The sequence below is a fragment of the Lissotriton vulgaris genome, chromosome 5 (assembly GCF_964263255.1).
Source record: "Lissotriton vulgaris chromosome 5, aLisVul1.2, whole genome shotgun sequence".
Lineage (NCBI taxonomy): Eukaryota > Metazoa > Chordata > Amphibia > Caudata > Salamandridae > Lissotriton > Lissotriton vulgaris.
The window spans coordinates 119202733-119220843 of NC_141693.1; positions in this window are offsets into that span (position 1 = coordinate 119202733).

An 18111-nucleotide genomic window follows, 5' to 3' on the forward strand; every position below is an offset into this window, starting at 1 on the left:
TAAAAAAATGAAGACATTGTTATTTGTAGTCTCAATACATTTAAGTCACGTAAATACAACAACTATTGCATTACAAATGCTATAGGTGTCACATTTGCGAAAGTTAAAACTATTGGCATTGTGAATGACAAAGCTATTAATTTCGCTATTTTCAAAACCAACACATAAATAAAATATTAGTCATTTACAATACCAATAGCTCAAACTTTCCTGATGCGAGACCTATTGCATTGCAAATGCTTGTTAAACATGTGTCTGCAGCTTTTCATGGAGCAGGGAGTGGGTCAGAGGAACGCTGCCTGCTCACCTGATATCTTCTGAAACAGGAAACTTTTTTTAAAGCAGCACTTGTTCATTCAAGGAACACAGGCTGCTTTACAAAAAAGGTCTAGTTTTGGAATACAAAACACAGGGATGTTGGTTTTTCCCTTCCTCGCATCCCTGTGTTTGTAGCCATTGACATCAGGAGGTCTCACATAGTGACCTGCTTAACTAATATTCATTTCGTTTTGCAACACCCTGCAACTGGAGATTTTGCAATGCAGCTTATTAGTGCATGGGTCATGTTGCAAAATCAGAGTCAGGTTGCAAAACGTTGGTGCGCAATATGCAGCCACTTTCTTTGACCGGTCTCTTCATTTAACAGCCTTCCTATCTCTGTATCTCACTCCTGCATGTTCTTTTTCTTCCCTTTCCTCTTTTGTCAAGGGGAGGTAAGAATGCAATCCAGTACACCAATGCCAGTGGCGGGCCTTCATTAAGAGATGAGGGGTCTGCCCTACATTACCCTTTTTTTTAAAGCAGGAAGAGTGTCTGTCATGCTGAGCCAAGGTTAGCCTGACAAACACTCTTCATGGTCAAGTCAGGCAGCCAGGCTCTGCACATGCGCTAAATGTGGAAGCGCCTGGCAGTGTGGTTAAACTTTGCTGGCATGAAGATTTCACAGCCCTGTGGGCATGACCACCTCAACCTGGCAAACAGCTGCAAGATCCGCCTCCTCGTGACGAGGGGGAGTGTCACTGATAGACTCAGACTAGGACGCTTCAGTTTTAAGCCCTGAATTGCCCAGGGCTGAGTGCCTATACTGATGCCTTCAGAATGGCGTCGGGTCAGCAGCTCTCACTGATCCCAACACAATCTGTGAGGAGGTAAGGAAGGTCCTCCTCTCATTGGCTGCCCCATGACAAGGTCAGCCAATGAGAGGATGCAGCGGGATCATCCTGTTCTTCCTTCCATCCCCAAAGCATCCAGCTCCTAACAGTGCCTTCCCCTACCTCCACCCCCTGGACTTGCCACCACCCAGTAAGTTTTATTTTTAGGTCTCGCCTTTACCATTCCGCAGGAATGGGAAATGGGGAGAATTCAAGTCGGCTATTTTCTCTTCAAACCAAAGGGCTTTCAGCCGCGGTTTTCTTGCAGTTCATGTGAATCACGTGATCAAACATGCACGAGCATTCACGTCCAGGGCTTCTCCTCCCCTAGCAGCACTCCTCCCACACCAGCAACTCCCCCCTCCCACACCAGCACCTCCCCTCTCTCTCCCCGCAAACACAGCCTTGCCCTAGCAGCACTCCTCCCACACCAGCAACTCCCCCCTCCCACACCAGCACCTCCCCTCTCTCTCCCCGCAAATACAGCCTTGCCCTAGCAGCACCCCTCCCACACCAGCACCTTCCCTTTCTCTCCACGCAATCACAGCCTCCCCCTCCCACACCAGCACCTCCCCCCTCCCACACCAGCACCTCCCCTCTCTTTCCACGCAATCACAGCCTCCCCTTCCCACACCAGCACCTCCCCCCTCCCACACCAGCACCTCCCCTCTCTCTCCACGCAATCACAGCCTCCCCCTCCCACACCAGCACCTCCCCTCTCTCTCCACGCAATCACAGCCATGCTGCACTGCCGAGCCTGGGCTTTTCCAGCTCTTCCCTCCCACTCTCTCACTCTCCCGCCCCAACCCGACTTGTTCTTGTTCTGAACTGCAGATGTACGAAGCGCCGAGCCAACTGCACAGAAAGAGCCAGTCTCTTTGAATAACAGTCAAAAAGAGCCACAAATGAAAAACAGATCCCTTGAGTCATCTGATCACGTGCAGACGAATGACCGCTTTGGTTTCAATGACCTCGCTTTTTTTTTTGGGTTCTTGTTTGTGCGTAAATATTTGAAACAAAACAATGAAGCAATGGGAAATGGGGGAGAATTCATGTGCTCCATCGGATAGTCAAACCACCGCTTTTTTCCGTGGCGTTTTCTTCGAGTGCACGTCCAGGCACGCGCATTTGGCCCATACACTTTCATGGCCATCTGGTCCTGTTCCTAATGTCCCTCCCCCCTCCCCCAGCACAGAGCGAGCATCGCGGGCGCAGCACAGAAAGAGCCAGTCTCTTTGAATAACAGTCAAAAAGAGCCACAAATGAAAAACAGATCCCTTGAGTCATCTGATCACGTGCAGACGAATGACCGCTTTGGTTTCAATGACCTCGCTTTTTTTTTTGGGTTCTTGTTTGTGCGTAAATATTTGAAACAAAACAATGAAGCAATGGGAAATGGGGGAGAATTCATGTGCTCCATCGGATAGTCAAACCACCGCTTTTTTCCGTGGCGTTTTCTTCGAGTGCACGTACAGGCACGCGCATTTGGCCCATACACTTTCATGGCCATCTGGTCCTGTTCCTAATGTCCCTCCCCCCTCCCCCAGCACAGAGCGAGCATCGCGGCCGCACAGCACATCAAAGGGCTTCTCCCAGCGTGTGCTGTGCAGCTTCTCCTCCCCTAATTATGTGGCCGGCCGTACTTGTGTTTCCTGGCCGCTTCCCGGCCGATCAACTTGTATCAGTTTGCTTACATTACCATGGTTTAAGGCACACATAATTTCCTGTATTATGCCTTGCACTCCCTACCTTCTCGGGACATTCTTTGCACTTGTAATCATAGCAAACAAGGCTACTTTCGGATCAGCTATGGTCAGACAGCTATCTTCTTCGCTGTCCTTGTTTTCGACGTTTTATGTTCTCTTCCTAAGCCTTACATCAGTGACGGCCCTTCGCTAGCCTTGCACACCAAAGCCTGTGATGTCACTTATATCACAGTTGTTTGAACTACATTACCTACCCATGCCACCTGAATTTGGCACACATTTTATATTCTCTTGCTGGACATCTCATGCCGTATCGTTATTTTTACTCCTCAATTTCCACACCTGGCATTACTTTCTTTTCATGCCTTGCACCATTTTGTCATGCTTTACTCTACTCATGCCTTGCAAGCCTTGAACCTATTATCTTCCCTACCCAATCTTTCCACCTGATATCTTCACATGCCATATACCTGTATTCTCCTCCTATGCATATGCACCCGTTATCGTCTCTCACATCAGGAAGGTTTTGTTTCCCATGCCTGCTCCTTGCATCAATCTCATGCTCTGCACCTGAAATGTCACATCAAAGGCTCTGTGCCACTTTCACCCACACAGCAACACTTACAGACACACAACGCCACTCACACCCACGCAAGCCCACTATCATCCACGCAACGCCACTCACCCAAGCAACACCACTCACACACGCAACGCCACTCATCCACGCAACCCCACTCATACTCATCCACGCAACCCCACTCATCCACGCAACGCCACTCATCCATGCAACGCCACTCACCCAAGCAACACCACTCACACACGCAACGCCACTCACACACGCAACGCCACTCACACACGCAACGCCACTCACACACGCAACGCCACTCTCACACGCAACGCCACTCACCCACGCAACGCCACTCACACACACTACGCCACTCACACACACTCCGCCACTCACACACGCAACGCCACTCACACACGCAACGCCACTCACACACGCAACGCCACTCACACACGCAACGCCACTCACACACGCAACGCCACTCACCCACGCAACGGCACTCACACACACTACGCCACTCACACACACTACGCCACTCACACACACTACGCCACTCACACACGCAACGCCACTCACACACGCAACGCCACTCACACACGCAACGCCACTCACACACGCAACGCCACTCACACACGCAACGCCACTCACACACGCAACGCCACTCACACACACTATGCCACTCACACACACTACGCCACTCACACACACTACGCCACTCACACACGCAACGCCACTCACACACGCAACGCCACACACACACGCAACGCCACTCACACACGCAACGCCACTCACACACGCAACGCCACTCACCCACGCAACGGCACTCACACACGCAACGCCACTCACACACACTACGCCACTCACACACACTACGCCACTCACACACGCAACGCCACTCACACACGCAACGCCACTCACACACGCAACGCCACTCACACACGCAACGCCACTCACCCACGCAATGCCACTCACACATGCAACGCCACTCACGCATGCAACGCCACTCATGCATGCAACGCCACTCACGCATGCAACTCCACTCACACACCCCCTCACCCTCAAACAACTTACACTCACACACCCACGATCTACTCACACCCATCACAACACTCTCACACTCACTATACACTCTCAGCCACAAACCACCTCACTCACCCTCACCCTCACACACCCTCACCCTCACACACCCTCACCCACAGTCACACACTCAACATTCAAACTCGGACACCCTCACTCACCTTCACACCCTCACAACACTCACCATCACTCACCCTCAAACTCTCACCTTCACTCACCCACACCTATCATCACACACTCTCACATCCCATTACCCTCACCCCCTCATCTTCACACACCCTCATCCCATCACCCACACTCACACTGTCACCCACACTCACCCTCACACACCATCACACACCCTCACACCCCCTAAACATCACATCCAATCACCCTCACACCTTCCAAGTCCACCCTCACAACCCTCACTCATGCTCACACCGTCACCCTCACTCACACTCACACACCATCACACACCCTCACACCCCCTGAACCTCACATTCAATAACAATCACACTCACACCGTCCAAGGCCACCCTCCTAATACACCCTACAACACCACCCTACAACTCCACCCTCCAAAATGACAGCGCATCTATGTTAATGCAAGCAAAGCTTTTGCAGTGCAACTTGGTGTACCTTACCAAAAAAAAAAATGAATTTTTTTTACATGTATAATATTAAAAACATTACTGATGTCTTTGAGTTTGGATTCAGCGCTAACAACAGCATCAATAAACATTACATAGGTCTCTTAGCTACAGAAACAACGCATAACAACATTAATACATTTGAAGTGTACAATATTCACTGCGAAAATATAAACACTTATAGCCATCATCACAACAACTCTCACTCACACCAACTCACACCCTCACACACAGCCTCACACACCATCACTCAACAACACACCCTCACCCTCAACAACCTCACCCTCACACACCCTCACTCACCCTCCCCCACTCACCCTCACACACCATCACTCTACATCACCCCCTCACACACCCTCACCCACCCTCACCCACAGTCACACACTCAACCTTAAAACTTGCACACCCTCACTCACCTTCACACACTCACACCCTCACAACACTCGCCCTCACTCACCCACACCTAGCATCACACACACTCACACCCCATTACCCTCATCTTCAGACACCCTCACCCCCTCACCTTCAGACACCCTCACCCCCCTCACCCTCACAACCCTCACACCCTCACTCATACTCACACAGTCACCCTCACTCGCCCTTACACACCATCACACACCCTCACACCCCCTGACCCTCACATCCACTCACCCTCACACTCACACCGTACAAGTCCACCCTAAGACTCCACCCTACAACACCACCCTACAACTCCACCCTACAACTACTAATCCACCCTCCAACTACTAATGCACCCTCCAACTACTAATCCACCCTCCAACTCCAAAAGTAAATAGCATTAGGCAACATTTAATTCAATAACAAAACATCAGATTACACACTTGTAGGTATTCAAAAATGAAAACTTAATGCTTCGCAAGGACAGTGCACAAATTAATACATAAAAACGCAGGAAAGGATTGTTAAATATAACATTTTTTACAGAAAAAAATAAATACAAAGAAAAAAGGGAAACATCTGAATACACAGCGAGTAATACACCAATTTAAAAGGGGACAAAAACCTCTAAAGGACACAAATTCACAACATAAAGCAGTCACTAAAGTTAGGGGAAATAAATAAACCATTAAACAATGGTGGAAAGAATCCACAAAACAAAGAAAGTGCGTAATCACAAGAGCACTAGACCTCACATCCTACTTGCAATTCACTAATAAGTACAAGAAAGTATTTCACTCTAACTAAACAACAACAACAATACAATTTTTAAAGGTGGCTTCATACTTATACTTTGCCACAATTAATGCACATCTGTAGTAGGAAATTTATAAGGAGGTAAACATTGTCTCGAATAAGCAAACACAGACAAAATCAATGCGCATCTATGTTAATGCAAGCCAAGCTTTTGCAGTGCAAATTGATGTGTACCTTACAAAAAAATAATAACTTTTGACATGTGTTAGACCTGACATCTTTTGGCGTGATTACCCCCATATTTTTGCCTCTGCCTCCTGTATTTTTGATGCTGTGCTGGATTCGCTTTTGCTGGTTTAGATGCTTTGGACACTCTGCCGCTGCTGATCAGTGCCAGAGTGTAAGTGCTCCCTGTGTAAATTGTTATTCTGATTGGGTATACCTGTTTGGCATATTTGTATCACCACGAAGTCCCTTGTAAAGTGCACAGGGTGTGCCAGGGCCGGTGATGACGAATGCTACTAGTGGGCCTGCAGCACTGATTGTGCCACCCACAGGAGTAGCTCTAAAAAGGTGTCTCGGGCCTGCCACTGCAGCGCCTACGGGCAGTTTAGAACTGCCATGTCCTCCTGGTCCGCGTCCCCGCTGACCAGGCCAAACCCTTCCCTTTTCGTGCACATCAGTCACCCCTATGGAAGGCCCAAGGTACCCCCCTGGGCAGGGTGCCATGTACGTAAAAGGTAGAGCATGTACTAGTGCAGGTGCCATGCTCTGGTAGTGAATTACCGCCATTTTCGTTATTCACTATTGTAAGGCTATCTCGCTCCATAGGTTAACATGGGGGATGCCGGCTACAGTGGTTAACAGCATTTCTTCCCATAGGAGCAAGATAGGACATAAGTATTTAGTATCCCTGAACTCAGAATTTAATAACGCATCTTTTAGGAAAGGTGGTTTTTAGATCCTGTGTTTGAGGACAGCACTTTTAGAAAGTTGCTGTTCTCTTGTCTGACCCTTCTGTGTGCCTGAGACTGTTTGTGTATTGGCTGTCTGGGTTGCGAGTGACCGGAGCCGGGGAAAGCCCCGAGGCTGGATGGTTCAGCGCTAGGCTGAATGGAGCAATTGCGACCTGAGTGGTGGGAGGAGTTGGCACCTGGGCTGAATAGGGCTGTGCCTGCCTGCCACAATGCTGGCTCCACCTCCTGCGGGGCGGCGGAGGACTCTGCCCCTCACTCTGAAAGGAAAGACACAGCCAACACATTAAGGTGCTCAGGATCCACCCAGAACTGGTTCAGACCGGGCTCAGGGCCCACATGCACAGAGAGAACAAAGACTTTAGGGGTATAAGTACAGGACCCCTGACAACAGAAAATTAGATCATCCTGGAAATCAAGAAGGAACCTCTGCCAAGGAGAAAGCCGACGTGGAAGGAGGAAGACTGTCCTGCTGTTGCTCTGCTGGACTGACCTGCTGTTGCTTTGCTGCCAAGGAGAGGGAAGGGACTTTGCTGTGAGCTGTGTCCCCTGTCTTGTAAGGAATCTCCAAGGGCCCGAGAAGAGCTGGCTCCCTGTTTCCGAAGTCCCAGGAACAAAAGGACTTCACCCCCAGTCTCCCCGAACTCTGCTGAGAGAGTTCTGTCCTTCGTAGAGTGCTTGATCCAGTTGTGGGGCCTCTCGAAGTTGAACCTGAGCTGGGAAGCTTGAGACTAAGCTGAGAAACCTGTGAAGCTGAGAAGTGTTGCATCGCTCCCTTGCGGAGCGCATCCCCGACAGTGCGAGAAGTTTCCCGCCGCTACGAAGGTCGAGATCGGCGCAGCACCTGACACCGCTGCCGAGGCCGTTGCACCCTTCGTTTGCGGGACGCACCAGACCGGTGCGGGAGAATCGAACATCGCTGTGAGTGTCGTCACAGAGCCTGTCGTCTGGGTGAGATCACCGCACCGCTTGCTTGCGGACCGCATCACGTCGCTGCGAACATCGTCGCAGAAAACATCACATCAAGGAGCTGCGAGAGAGAGGGTCACCGCTGGACTGCGCATCGTCGCCCCGGAGATCGTCGCAGCCCCTCCGAGATCATCGCATCGTGCCTCTACGAGAACAGACTTCCCACGGAACCTACGCACCGGAATCTACGCAAGCTGCCTTCCTCCCCTTACAGACCGGATTCGTCGCCGCACGCCCGCTGCTGCAGCGGGGCTGTCGCATCGCCTCCCCAGGGTCTCAGGAGTAACGCACCGCTTGTTTCCACCGCACCAGCTTCCTGCTTGTGGAACTTTGTTGCATCTAAAAAGGTACTGTGAGTGAACGTGACGCAACTGTGAACTTTTCACGCATCTGTGGATCATTGGATCCCAACTTAAAGAACTTTGAGTACAACCTGAAGAACTCATTTGAAACCGTAACCTTGAACTGTGTATGTTGGATTTTTGCCGTTTTGGTCTTGTGTAGTTTAGAATAAATATCTTTATTTTCCTAAACTGTTGTGGAATCAGTTTGTGGTGTTTTCACTGTATTACTGTGAGTGTTGGTACAAATACTTTACGCATTGCCTCTGGTTAGCCTAGACTGCTCAGGCCAAGCTACCTTGAGGGCGAGCAGGGGTTATCTGAGAGGGTTATCTCCTTGTCCTGACTAGAAGCAAGGGTCCCTATTTGGACAGTGGTACCTACCTCTGCCAACTAGAGACCCCCAGTTCTAACATTGGTGGTCAGGCGGTGGGATTTGAACTTGTATTTGTACTTGACCCACAGTAATTGGTGTACATCACTAGTGAGTGCAGACCATTACGCCACCGCATACTATTGGTTTTTGAGTTTTTGAATTCTGTTGTTGAGTAACTCTTCGAAAAGCATCATGTCTCAGAATGGGAAGGCGCCCAGTGAGGAGGCAGAGATAGATTTGGAATTCTCGATTGGAGATCTGTACTCCTACCCGGTAAAGCATCTTAGGTACTTCTGCCAGCAGTTTGAGTGCCCCATAAAGAGCGCCTACAGGAAAGAGGAGCTGCAGAAAATCTTGAAAGCCCATTGGGAGGCGCAAGAGGGAGATGACGATGTGGATGTAGAAAATGCTTTTCAAGGCACAGATCTGTCAGTGGGCAGAGTAGGCTCAGGAGCTGGCAGCAACCACTCCAGTAGGGGCCTCACCCCAGAAGAGTTACAGGAAAATCAAAGAATAAGAGAATATGACTTGGAGGTCATGAAAATGAAAATGAGGCAATTGGAAGTAGAGAAGGCGGCGGAAGAGAGCAAGGATGCCCGCGCCTTGGAAGAAAAGAAATTGCTTCTGGCTCATGAATTGAGAATAAAAGAGCTGGATCTGAAAAACAAGGAGGTGGATGCCAGTTCTAATGGTGGCAGCGCGCAGCCAGTGCATGGGGGTAAAGTATATATTCCCAAAGACCTGGTACAGAATTACCATAGGAGTGAGGATATTTATGCCTGGTTCACTTCGTATGAAATTGCGTTGAAGATGAATGATGTGCCTGACAAGTATTGGGGGGCGGGCCTGTGGAAACATTTTGAGGCGTCTGGGAGGAGTGCTCTAGAGCCTTTAGAGTTGACAGGTGCCATGACCTACCCCAATATGAAGGAGGCCTTATGTCTCAGGTATGGCCTTACTCCAGAGCAGTACAGACTGCAGTTTAGAAACTCCAAGAAGAAAGAGTCTGAGACTTGGATGGAGTGTGTGAATGGGTACTCGCGTGCACTGGAAGGTTGGATGAAGGGCAGTAAAGTAACTGATTTGAAGGGGTTGTTGCATTTAATCAGTTGGGAGCACTTGAGTAGTCTTTGTGTTCCAGAGCTGCGCCAGCATCTTTTAGACAGCAAGCTGACCGACCCCATTGAGCTTGCTAAGGAGGCGGACCGCTGGACCAGTACCAGGGTCCACAAAGGAATTGTGGGTACCACAGCCAAAGGTGGGCAGGGTCCCCAGCAGAAGAGTGGGGGGGACAAGGGTAACCAAAAGGAGTTCTCACAAGGGCCCCAAAATAGTTCCCAGGAAAAGGATTCCCAACCCCCCAAATCTAAACAGCCATGGCCCTCTAAGGGTAGGCGGGACAAGAGAAATAACCAGGGTCCCCCTACCTGCTATCACTGCAACGAGGTGGGCCATATTGCTCCGAAATGTCCCAAAAAGAAGCCCGCACCCACTGGTGCTCCCGCCCCAGCGTTAGCTAGTGTAGCTTTGGGTGGGGATTTGGTTTCTAGTGATTGGGGAGAGCTAGCAGTCATGACCCTTGTCTCGCTAGGAGACCGAGAGATGGTCCCGGAAACCTTACTGCCCTCTAACACTAAGAAATATGGGCAGAAGGTGACCATCAATGGGAGGGAGGTTGAAGCTCTGAGAGACACCGGAGCCAGTGTGACATCCGTGATGTGTCAGTGGGTGTCGGACGAGCAAATCATCCCTGGCGTACTCCGCCCTGTAGTGGCCGCTGACAGCTCAGTGCGCCTCTGCAAGTTAGCGAAGGTTTCCTTTGAATGGGGAGGAGTCTCTGGTCTTTTGGAGGTAGATGTCAGTGATGCCTTGCCTGTGGATTGTCTGTTAGGTAACGACCTGGAGAGTTCTCCATGGAAGGACATAGAACACCGAACTCACTTGGAGATGTTGGGTCTGCCTGCGTGGATCTGCTTGACCACGCGTGCTATGGCAGCCAGTAAGGGTGAATCAGCAGAACTGGAGCCTGAAACAGTGGCCCAGAGACCTGCCAAGAGAGGAAGAGGCAGAGGGCGTGGGAAACCAGCCCCAGCCGTTCCCACGGTCCAGGAGGAAGCAGAACCTGAGGGGGATGCCCTGGAACCTACAGGGGAACAGGTGGCCGAACTGGGAGACCTACCTGAGCTGACCCATTGGCAGCAAGAAGGTGGTCCCTCCAGGGAGGAGTTCTGCCAGGCGCAGAAGGAATGCCCTTCCCTCGTTGGTCTGCGGCAACAGGCCGTAGATCAGGCAGCAGGTGGAGCAGTCAAAGATCACTATGTCTACTGGGAAGGTGACCTACTTTATAGCGAGCCTAAGTTTGCTGAGCCCGGTGCAGCCCGTGTGCTGGTGGTACCCGAGCGCTTCAGAAACTTCCTAATGGGTCTGGCTCATGACGTGCCTCTCGCAGGACATCTGGGGCAAGACAAGACCCTGAACCGGCTTGTCACCCACTTCCACTGGCCCCAGATGAGAAAGCACGTTGGTTCCTTTTGCAGATCTTGCCCAACCTGTCAAGCTAGTGGCAAGACTGGAACGAAGTTGAAGGCCCCCCTTCAACCCTTCCCAGTGGTAAGCACCCCTTTCGAGCGGGTGGGCATAGATATCGTAGGGCCCCTGGACCCCAAGACAGCCTTAGGCAACAGGTTCATCCTGGTCTTGGTGGACCATGCCACCCGGTACCCGGAAGCAGTCCCTCTCAGGACAATCACAGCACCCGTGGTGGGCCGTGCATTGATGGGGATCTTTTCCCGTGTGGGGTTCCCCAGAGAGGTGGTCTCCGACCGAGGTACCAACTTCATCTCTAGGTACATGAAGTCTCTGTGGGAGGAGTGTGGGGTAACTTATAAGTTCACCACTCCTTACCATCCTCAAGGAAACGGGTTGGTTGAAAGGTTCAACCGGACCCTGAAAGGTATGATTATGGGCCTAGCGGAGCCCATGAGACGGAAGTGGGACGTCTTGTTACCATGCCTTTTGTTTGCCTACAGGGAGGTGCCTCAGAAGTCCTTAGGGTTCAGCCCCTTCGAACTCCTGTATGGCCACCCTGTCAGAGGACCTCTCTCGCTGGTGAAGGAGGGTTGGGAAAAGTCCCGTGGGAAAACCCCCCAGGATGTGTTCAGCTATGTGCTGGCCATCCGCAACCAGACACAACGCTTCAGGAAGCTCGCTCAGGCGAACCTGGAAGCAAGCCAGGAAGAAATGAAAAGATGGTACGACCAGAATACCACTCTGGTCGAATTTCAACCTGGGCAGAAAGTGTGGGTGATGGCACCAGTGGAGCCTTGCGCGCTCCAGGACAAGTGGTCTGGGCCATACGAGGTGGTGGAAAGGAAGAGTGAGGTAACCTACCTGGTTAACCTGAAGACTCCCAGGCAGCCCCTGAGAGTTTTGCACGTGAACCGCCTCAAACCACACTTCGAGAGGTCTGAAGTAACCATGCTCATGGCTACAGATGCAGGAATGGAAGAGGATAGCGATCCTCTCCCTGACCTCCTGGCAGTTAAGGAGCACGATGGGTCAGTGGATGCTGTGGTCCTCTCGCCCACCCTGACCCCGGAACAGCAGGATGACTGTCGCCAAGTGTTGGGTCAGTTCTCCTCTCTGTTCTCCCTGACCCCAGGAGTCACCAATTGGTGCGTCCATGATGTGGACACTGGAGACAGTCTGCCGGTAAAACAGAAGTTTTACAGGGTAGCTGACAAGGTCAGGGCCAGCATCAAGGAAGAGGTTTCCAAGATGTTGGCGCTAGGGGTGATTGAGCCCTCCAGCAGCCCCTGGGCTAGCCCAGTGGTCTTGGTCCCCAAGAAAGCTGCGACCCCCGGTGGCCCGCCAGAACTCCGGTTTTGCGTGGACTACCGTGGGCTCAATGCGGTCACGAAGACTGACGCACACCCTATCCCCAGAGCTGATGAGCTCGTGGATCGGTTGGGAGCTGCCAAGTACCTCAGTACGTTCGATTTGACTTCGGGGTACTGGCAGATCGCCTTAACTGACGGGGCCAAAGAGAGGTCGGCATTTTCAACGCCAGAGGGGCACTTCCAGTTCCGTGTCATGCCCTTTGGGTTGAAGAATGCCCCTGCCACGTTCCAGAGACTGGTTAACCAGGTACTGTCCGGGCTGGAGGAATTCAGCGCCGCATACCTGGATGACATTGCTGTGTTCAGCTCCACGTGGGAAGAACACTTGCAACACCTCTGCGAAGTGTTGAAGGCTCTGTAGAAGGCAGGCCTCACTATCAAGGCCAGCAAGTGCCAGATAGGGCAGGGATCGGTGGTGTATTTGGGACACCAGGTGGGGAGCGGCCAGGTGGCGCCCCTACAGGCTAAGATCGATACCATTCTGGCTTGGGAGCCCCCCAAGACCCAGACAGAGGTGAGAGCCTTTTTAGGACTCACCGGGTATTACAGACGGTTTGTCAAGGGATATGGCACCATTGTCGCCCCCTTGACAGAACTCACTTCCAAGAAGTTGCCCAAAAGAGTTGACTGGACTGACGCCTGCCAAACTGCTTTTGAGGCCCTGAAGACTGCGATGTGCACAGCACCGGTGCTCAAGGCACCTGACTTTTCCAGTGAGTTCATAGTTCAGACGGACGCTTCAGAGCATGGGGTGGGAGCAGTACTCTCACAAGCCACTGAGGAGAATGGAGACCAGCCAGTAGCTTTCATTAGTCGGAGGCTACTCCCCAGGGAACAGAAGTGGAGTGCGATTGAAAGGGAGGCTTTTGCTGTGGTCTGGGCTCTGAAAAAGTTGAGGCCCTACCTGTTTGGGACTCACTTTCGTGTTCAGACCGACCACAGGCCCCTCAGGTGGTTAATGCACATGAGGGGTGAAAATCCAAAACTGTTGAGGTGGTCCATCTCCCTACAGGGAATGGACTTTACGGTGGAACACCGCCCTGGTACAGAACACGCCAACGCTGATGGTCTGTCCAGGTTTTTCCGCCTTAGTGAAGAGAACTCCCAAGAGGGTGGGTAGTTCTCCCCACTTTCAGCTGGAGGGGACACGTGTTAGACCTGACATCTTTTGGCGTGATTACCCCCATCTTTTGCCTCTGCCTCCTGTATTTTTGATGCTGTGCTGGATTCGCTTTTGCTGGTTTAGATGCTTTGGACACTCTGCCGCTGCTGATCAGTGCCAGAGTGTAAGTGCTCCCTGTGTAAATTGTTATTCTGATTGGGTATACCTGTTTGGCATATTTGTATCACCACGAAGTCCCTTGTAAAGTGCACAGGGTGTGCCAGGGCCGGTGATGACGAATGCTACTAGTGGGCCTGCAGCACTGATTGTGCCACCCACAGGAGTAGCTCTAAAAAGGTGTCTCGGGCCTGCCACTGCAGCGCCTACGGGCAGTTTAGAACTGCCATGTCCTCCTGGTCCGCGTCCCCGCTGACCAGGCCAAACCCTTCCCTTTTCGTGCACATCAGTCACCCCTATGGAAGGCCCAAGGTACCCCCCTGGGCAGGGTGCCATGTACGTAAAAGGTAGAGCATGTACTAGTGCAGGTGCCATGCTCTGGTAGTGAATTACCGCCATTTTCGTTATTCACTATTGTAAGGCTATCTCGCTCCATAGGTTAACATGGGGGATGCCGGCTACAGTGGTTAACAGCATTTCTTCCCATAGGAGCAAGATAGGACATAAGTATTTAGTATCCCTGAACTCAGAATTTAATAACGCATCTTTTAGGAAAGGTGGTTTTTAGATCCTGTGTTTGAGGACAGCACTTTTAGAAAGTTGCTGTTCTCTTGTCTGACCCTTCTGTGTGCCTGAGACTGTTTGTGTATTGGCTGTCTGGGTTGCGAGTGACCGGAGCCGGGGAAAGCCCCGAGGCTGGATGAGTCAGCGCTAGGCTGAATGGAGCGATTGCGACCTGAGTGGTGGGAGGAGTTGGCACCTGGGCTGAATAGGGCTGTGCCTGCCTGCCACAATGCTGGCTCCACCTCCTGCGGGGCGGCGGAGGACTCTGCCCCTCACTCTGAAAGGAAAGACACAGCCAACACATTAAGGTGCTCAGGATCCACCCAGAACTGGTTCAGACCGGGCTCAGGGCCCACATGCACAGAGAGAACAAAGACTTTAGGGGTATAAGTACAGGACCCCTGACAACAGAAAATTAGATCATCCTGGAAATCAAGAAGGAACCTCTGCCAAGGAGAAAGCCGACGTGGAAGGAGGAAGACTGTCCTGCTGTTGCTCTGCTGGACTGACCTGCTGTTGCTTTGCTGCCAAGGAGAGGGAAGGGACTTTGCTGTGAGCTGTGTCCCCTGTCTTGTAAGGAATCTCCAAGGGCCCGAGAAGAGCTGGCTCCCTGTTTCCGAAGTCCCAGGAACAAAAGGACTTCACCCCCAGTCTCCCCGAACTCTGCTGAGAGAGTTCTGTCCTTCGTAGAGTGCTTGATCCAGTTGTGGGGCCTCTCGAAGTTGAACCTGAGCTGGGAAGCTTGAGACTAAGCTGAGAAACCTGTGAAGCTGAGAAGTGTCGCATCGCTCGCTTGCGGAGCGCATCCCCGACAGTGCGAGAAGTTTCCCGCCGCTACGAAGGTCGAGATCGGCGCAGCACCTGACACGCTGCCGAGGCCGTTGCACCCTTCGTTTGCGGGACGCACCAGACCGGTGCGGGAGAATCGAACATCGCTGTGAGTGTCGTCACAGAGCCTGTCGTCTGGGTGAGATCACCGCACCGCTTGCTTGCGGACCGCATCACGTCGCTGCGAACATCGTCGCAGAAAACATCACATCAAGGAGCTGCGAGAGAGAGGGTCACCGCTGGACTGCGCATCGTCGCCCCGGAGATCGTCGCAGCCCCTCCGAGATCATCGCATCGTGCCTCTACGAGAACAGACTTCCCACGGAACCTACGCACCGGAATCTACGCAAGCTGCCTTCCTCCCCTTACAGACCGGATTCGTCGCCGCACGCCCGCTGCTGCAGCGGGGCTGTCGCATCGCCTCCCCAGGGTCTCAGGAGTAACGCACCGCTTGTTTCCACCGCACCAGCTTCCTGCTTGTGGAACTTTGTTGCATCTAAAAAGGTACTGTGAGTGAACGTGACGCAACTGTGAACTTTTCACGCATCTGTGGATCATTGGATCCCAACTTAAAGAACTTTGATTACAACCTGAAGAACTCATTTGAAACCGTAACCTTGAACTGTGTATGTTGGATTTTTGCCGTTTTGGTCTTGTGTAGTTTAGAATAAATATCTTTATTTTCCTAAACTGTTGTGGAATCAGTTTGTGGTGTTTTCACTGTATTACTGTGAGTGTTGGTACAAATACTTTACGCATTGCCTCTGGTTAGCCTAGACTGCTCAGGCCAAGCTACCTTGAGGGCGAGCAGGGGTTATCTGAGAGGGTTATCTCCTTGTCCTGACTAGAAGCAAGGGTCCCTATTTGGACAGTGGTACCTACCTCTGCCAACTAGAGACCCCCAGTTCTAACAACATGCATTATATAAAAAACGTTACTGATGTGTTTGTTTTTTGATTCAGCGTTAACAACAGCATCAATCAACATTACATAGGGCAGGATTAGCTTTCTCAAAAAACGCTTCACAACATTAATACATTTGAAGTGTACAATATTCACGGAGAAAAAATGATCACTTATAGGCATCATCACAATGACTCACACCCTCACCCACCCTCACCCTCAGCCAAACACACCCTCACTCATCCTCACCCTACATTACACCCTCACACTCTCACACCCTCACACCCTCAATCACACTCATACCCTCACACACCATCACTCACCAACACACGCTCAGCCTCACTCACAACATCAAACGCACAGACACTCACATCCACTCACACTCACACTCACACCGTCCAAATCCACCCGCCAACTACACCGTAAAAAACATAAATAGCGTTAGGCAACATTTACCCTCACCCCCTCATCCTCACACACACACTCACAACACTCACACCCTCACTCATACTAAAACAGTCACGCTCAATCACTCTCACACACTGTCACACACCCTCAAACACCCAAACACTCACATCCACTCACCCTCACACTCACACCACCCAAGTCCACCCTCCAACTACACCCTATAACTACTATACCACCCTACAACTTTACCCTCCAACTACACCCTCAAACTCCACACATAAATAACGTTAGGCAACATTTATTTTAATACGTACTAATCTCAAAAATGTAAACTTAATGCAACGCAAGGACAGTGCAGCAATTAATACACAAAAATGAATAAAGGGATTGTAAAATAAAACATTTCTTTCACAAAGATCATAAATACACAAAATAATACAACAATTTAAAAGTGGACAAAGCGAGCTAAAGGAAACAAATGCACAACATAAAGCACTTACTAAAGTAAGGGAAAATAAACCATTAAACTATGCCAGCAAAAATCAAAAACGCAAACAAAGTGCGCAATCACAAAAACACGCGACTCTGGTGTTGCTCTAACTCATGCTGCTGTTGCACGAAGTGTTTCGGAGGTGCTAAGTGCACAACAACAGGAACAACCTACACCAAAACAGCATCAAACAGCATCAAAAGAGCACAACTCAACAACACTACTAACCACCACCCCAACACCACGATTCAACACAACATTATCACTCCGCAACAACACATTAACACAATGCACCAACACAACAACACTCAGCACATTAACATTGTCACACTGCAACACTACAACATCGCTCAGCAACACCAGAACAACAATCAATAACACCACAACACCACTCTCAAGGACCACATCATCACTCGCAAACACCACATTAACACTACACAGCACCACACCAACACTCCAAAATACAACAGTACTCAGCACCATCACAACACCACTCTCCATCACCACATGGACAAAACAACAACACTACAATGATACTAATGTTTAAAAATTAATGCGGCTGTGTTGCTAAGTGTTGCTAGGCTGCTGGAAAGTGATGCTGCATGTGTTGTTAGCTCTCGCCCTCAATATACCTATCTAACTATCTATATAAATCACAAATTAACAACAACATCTATACAATAATAGCATTACACCACATTTCAATAAATAATAAACAATACAATGCATTCATGTAATAATGGACTAAATAACACGGCAAAAATAACACCTACACAATAAGATCTTGCTAACACATA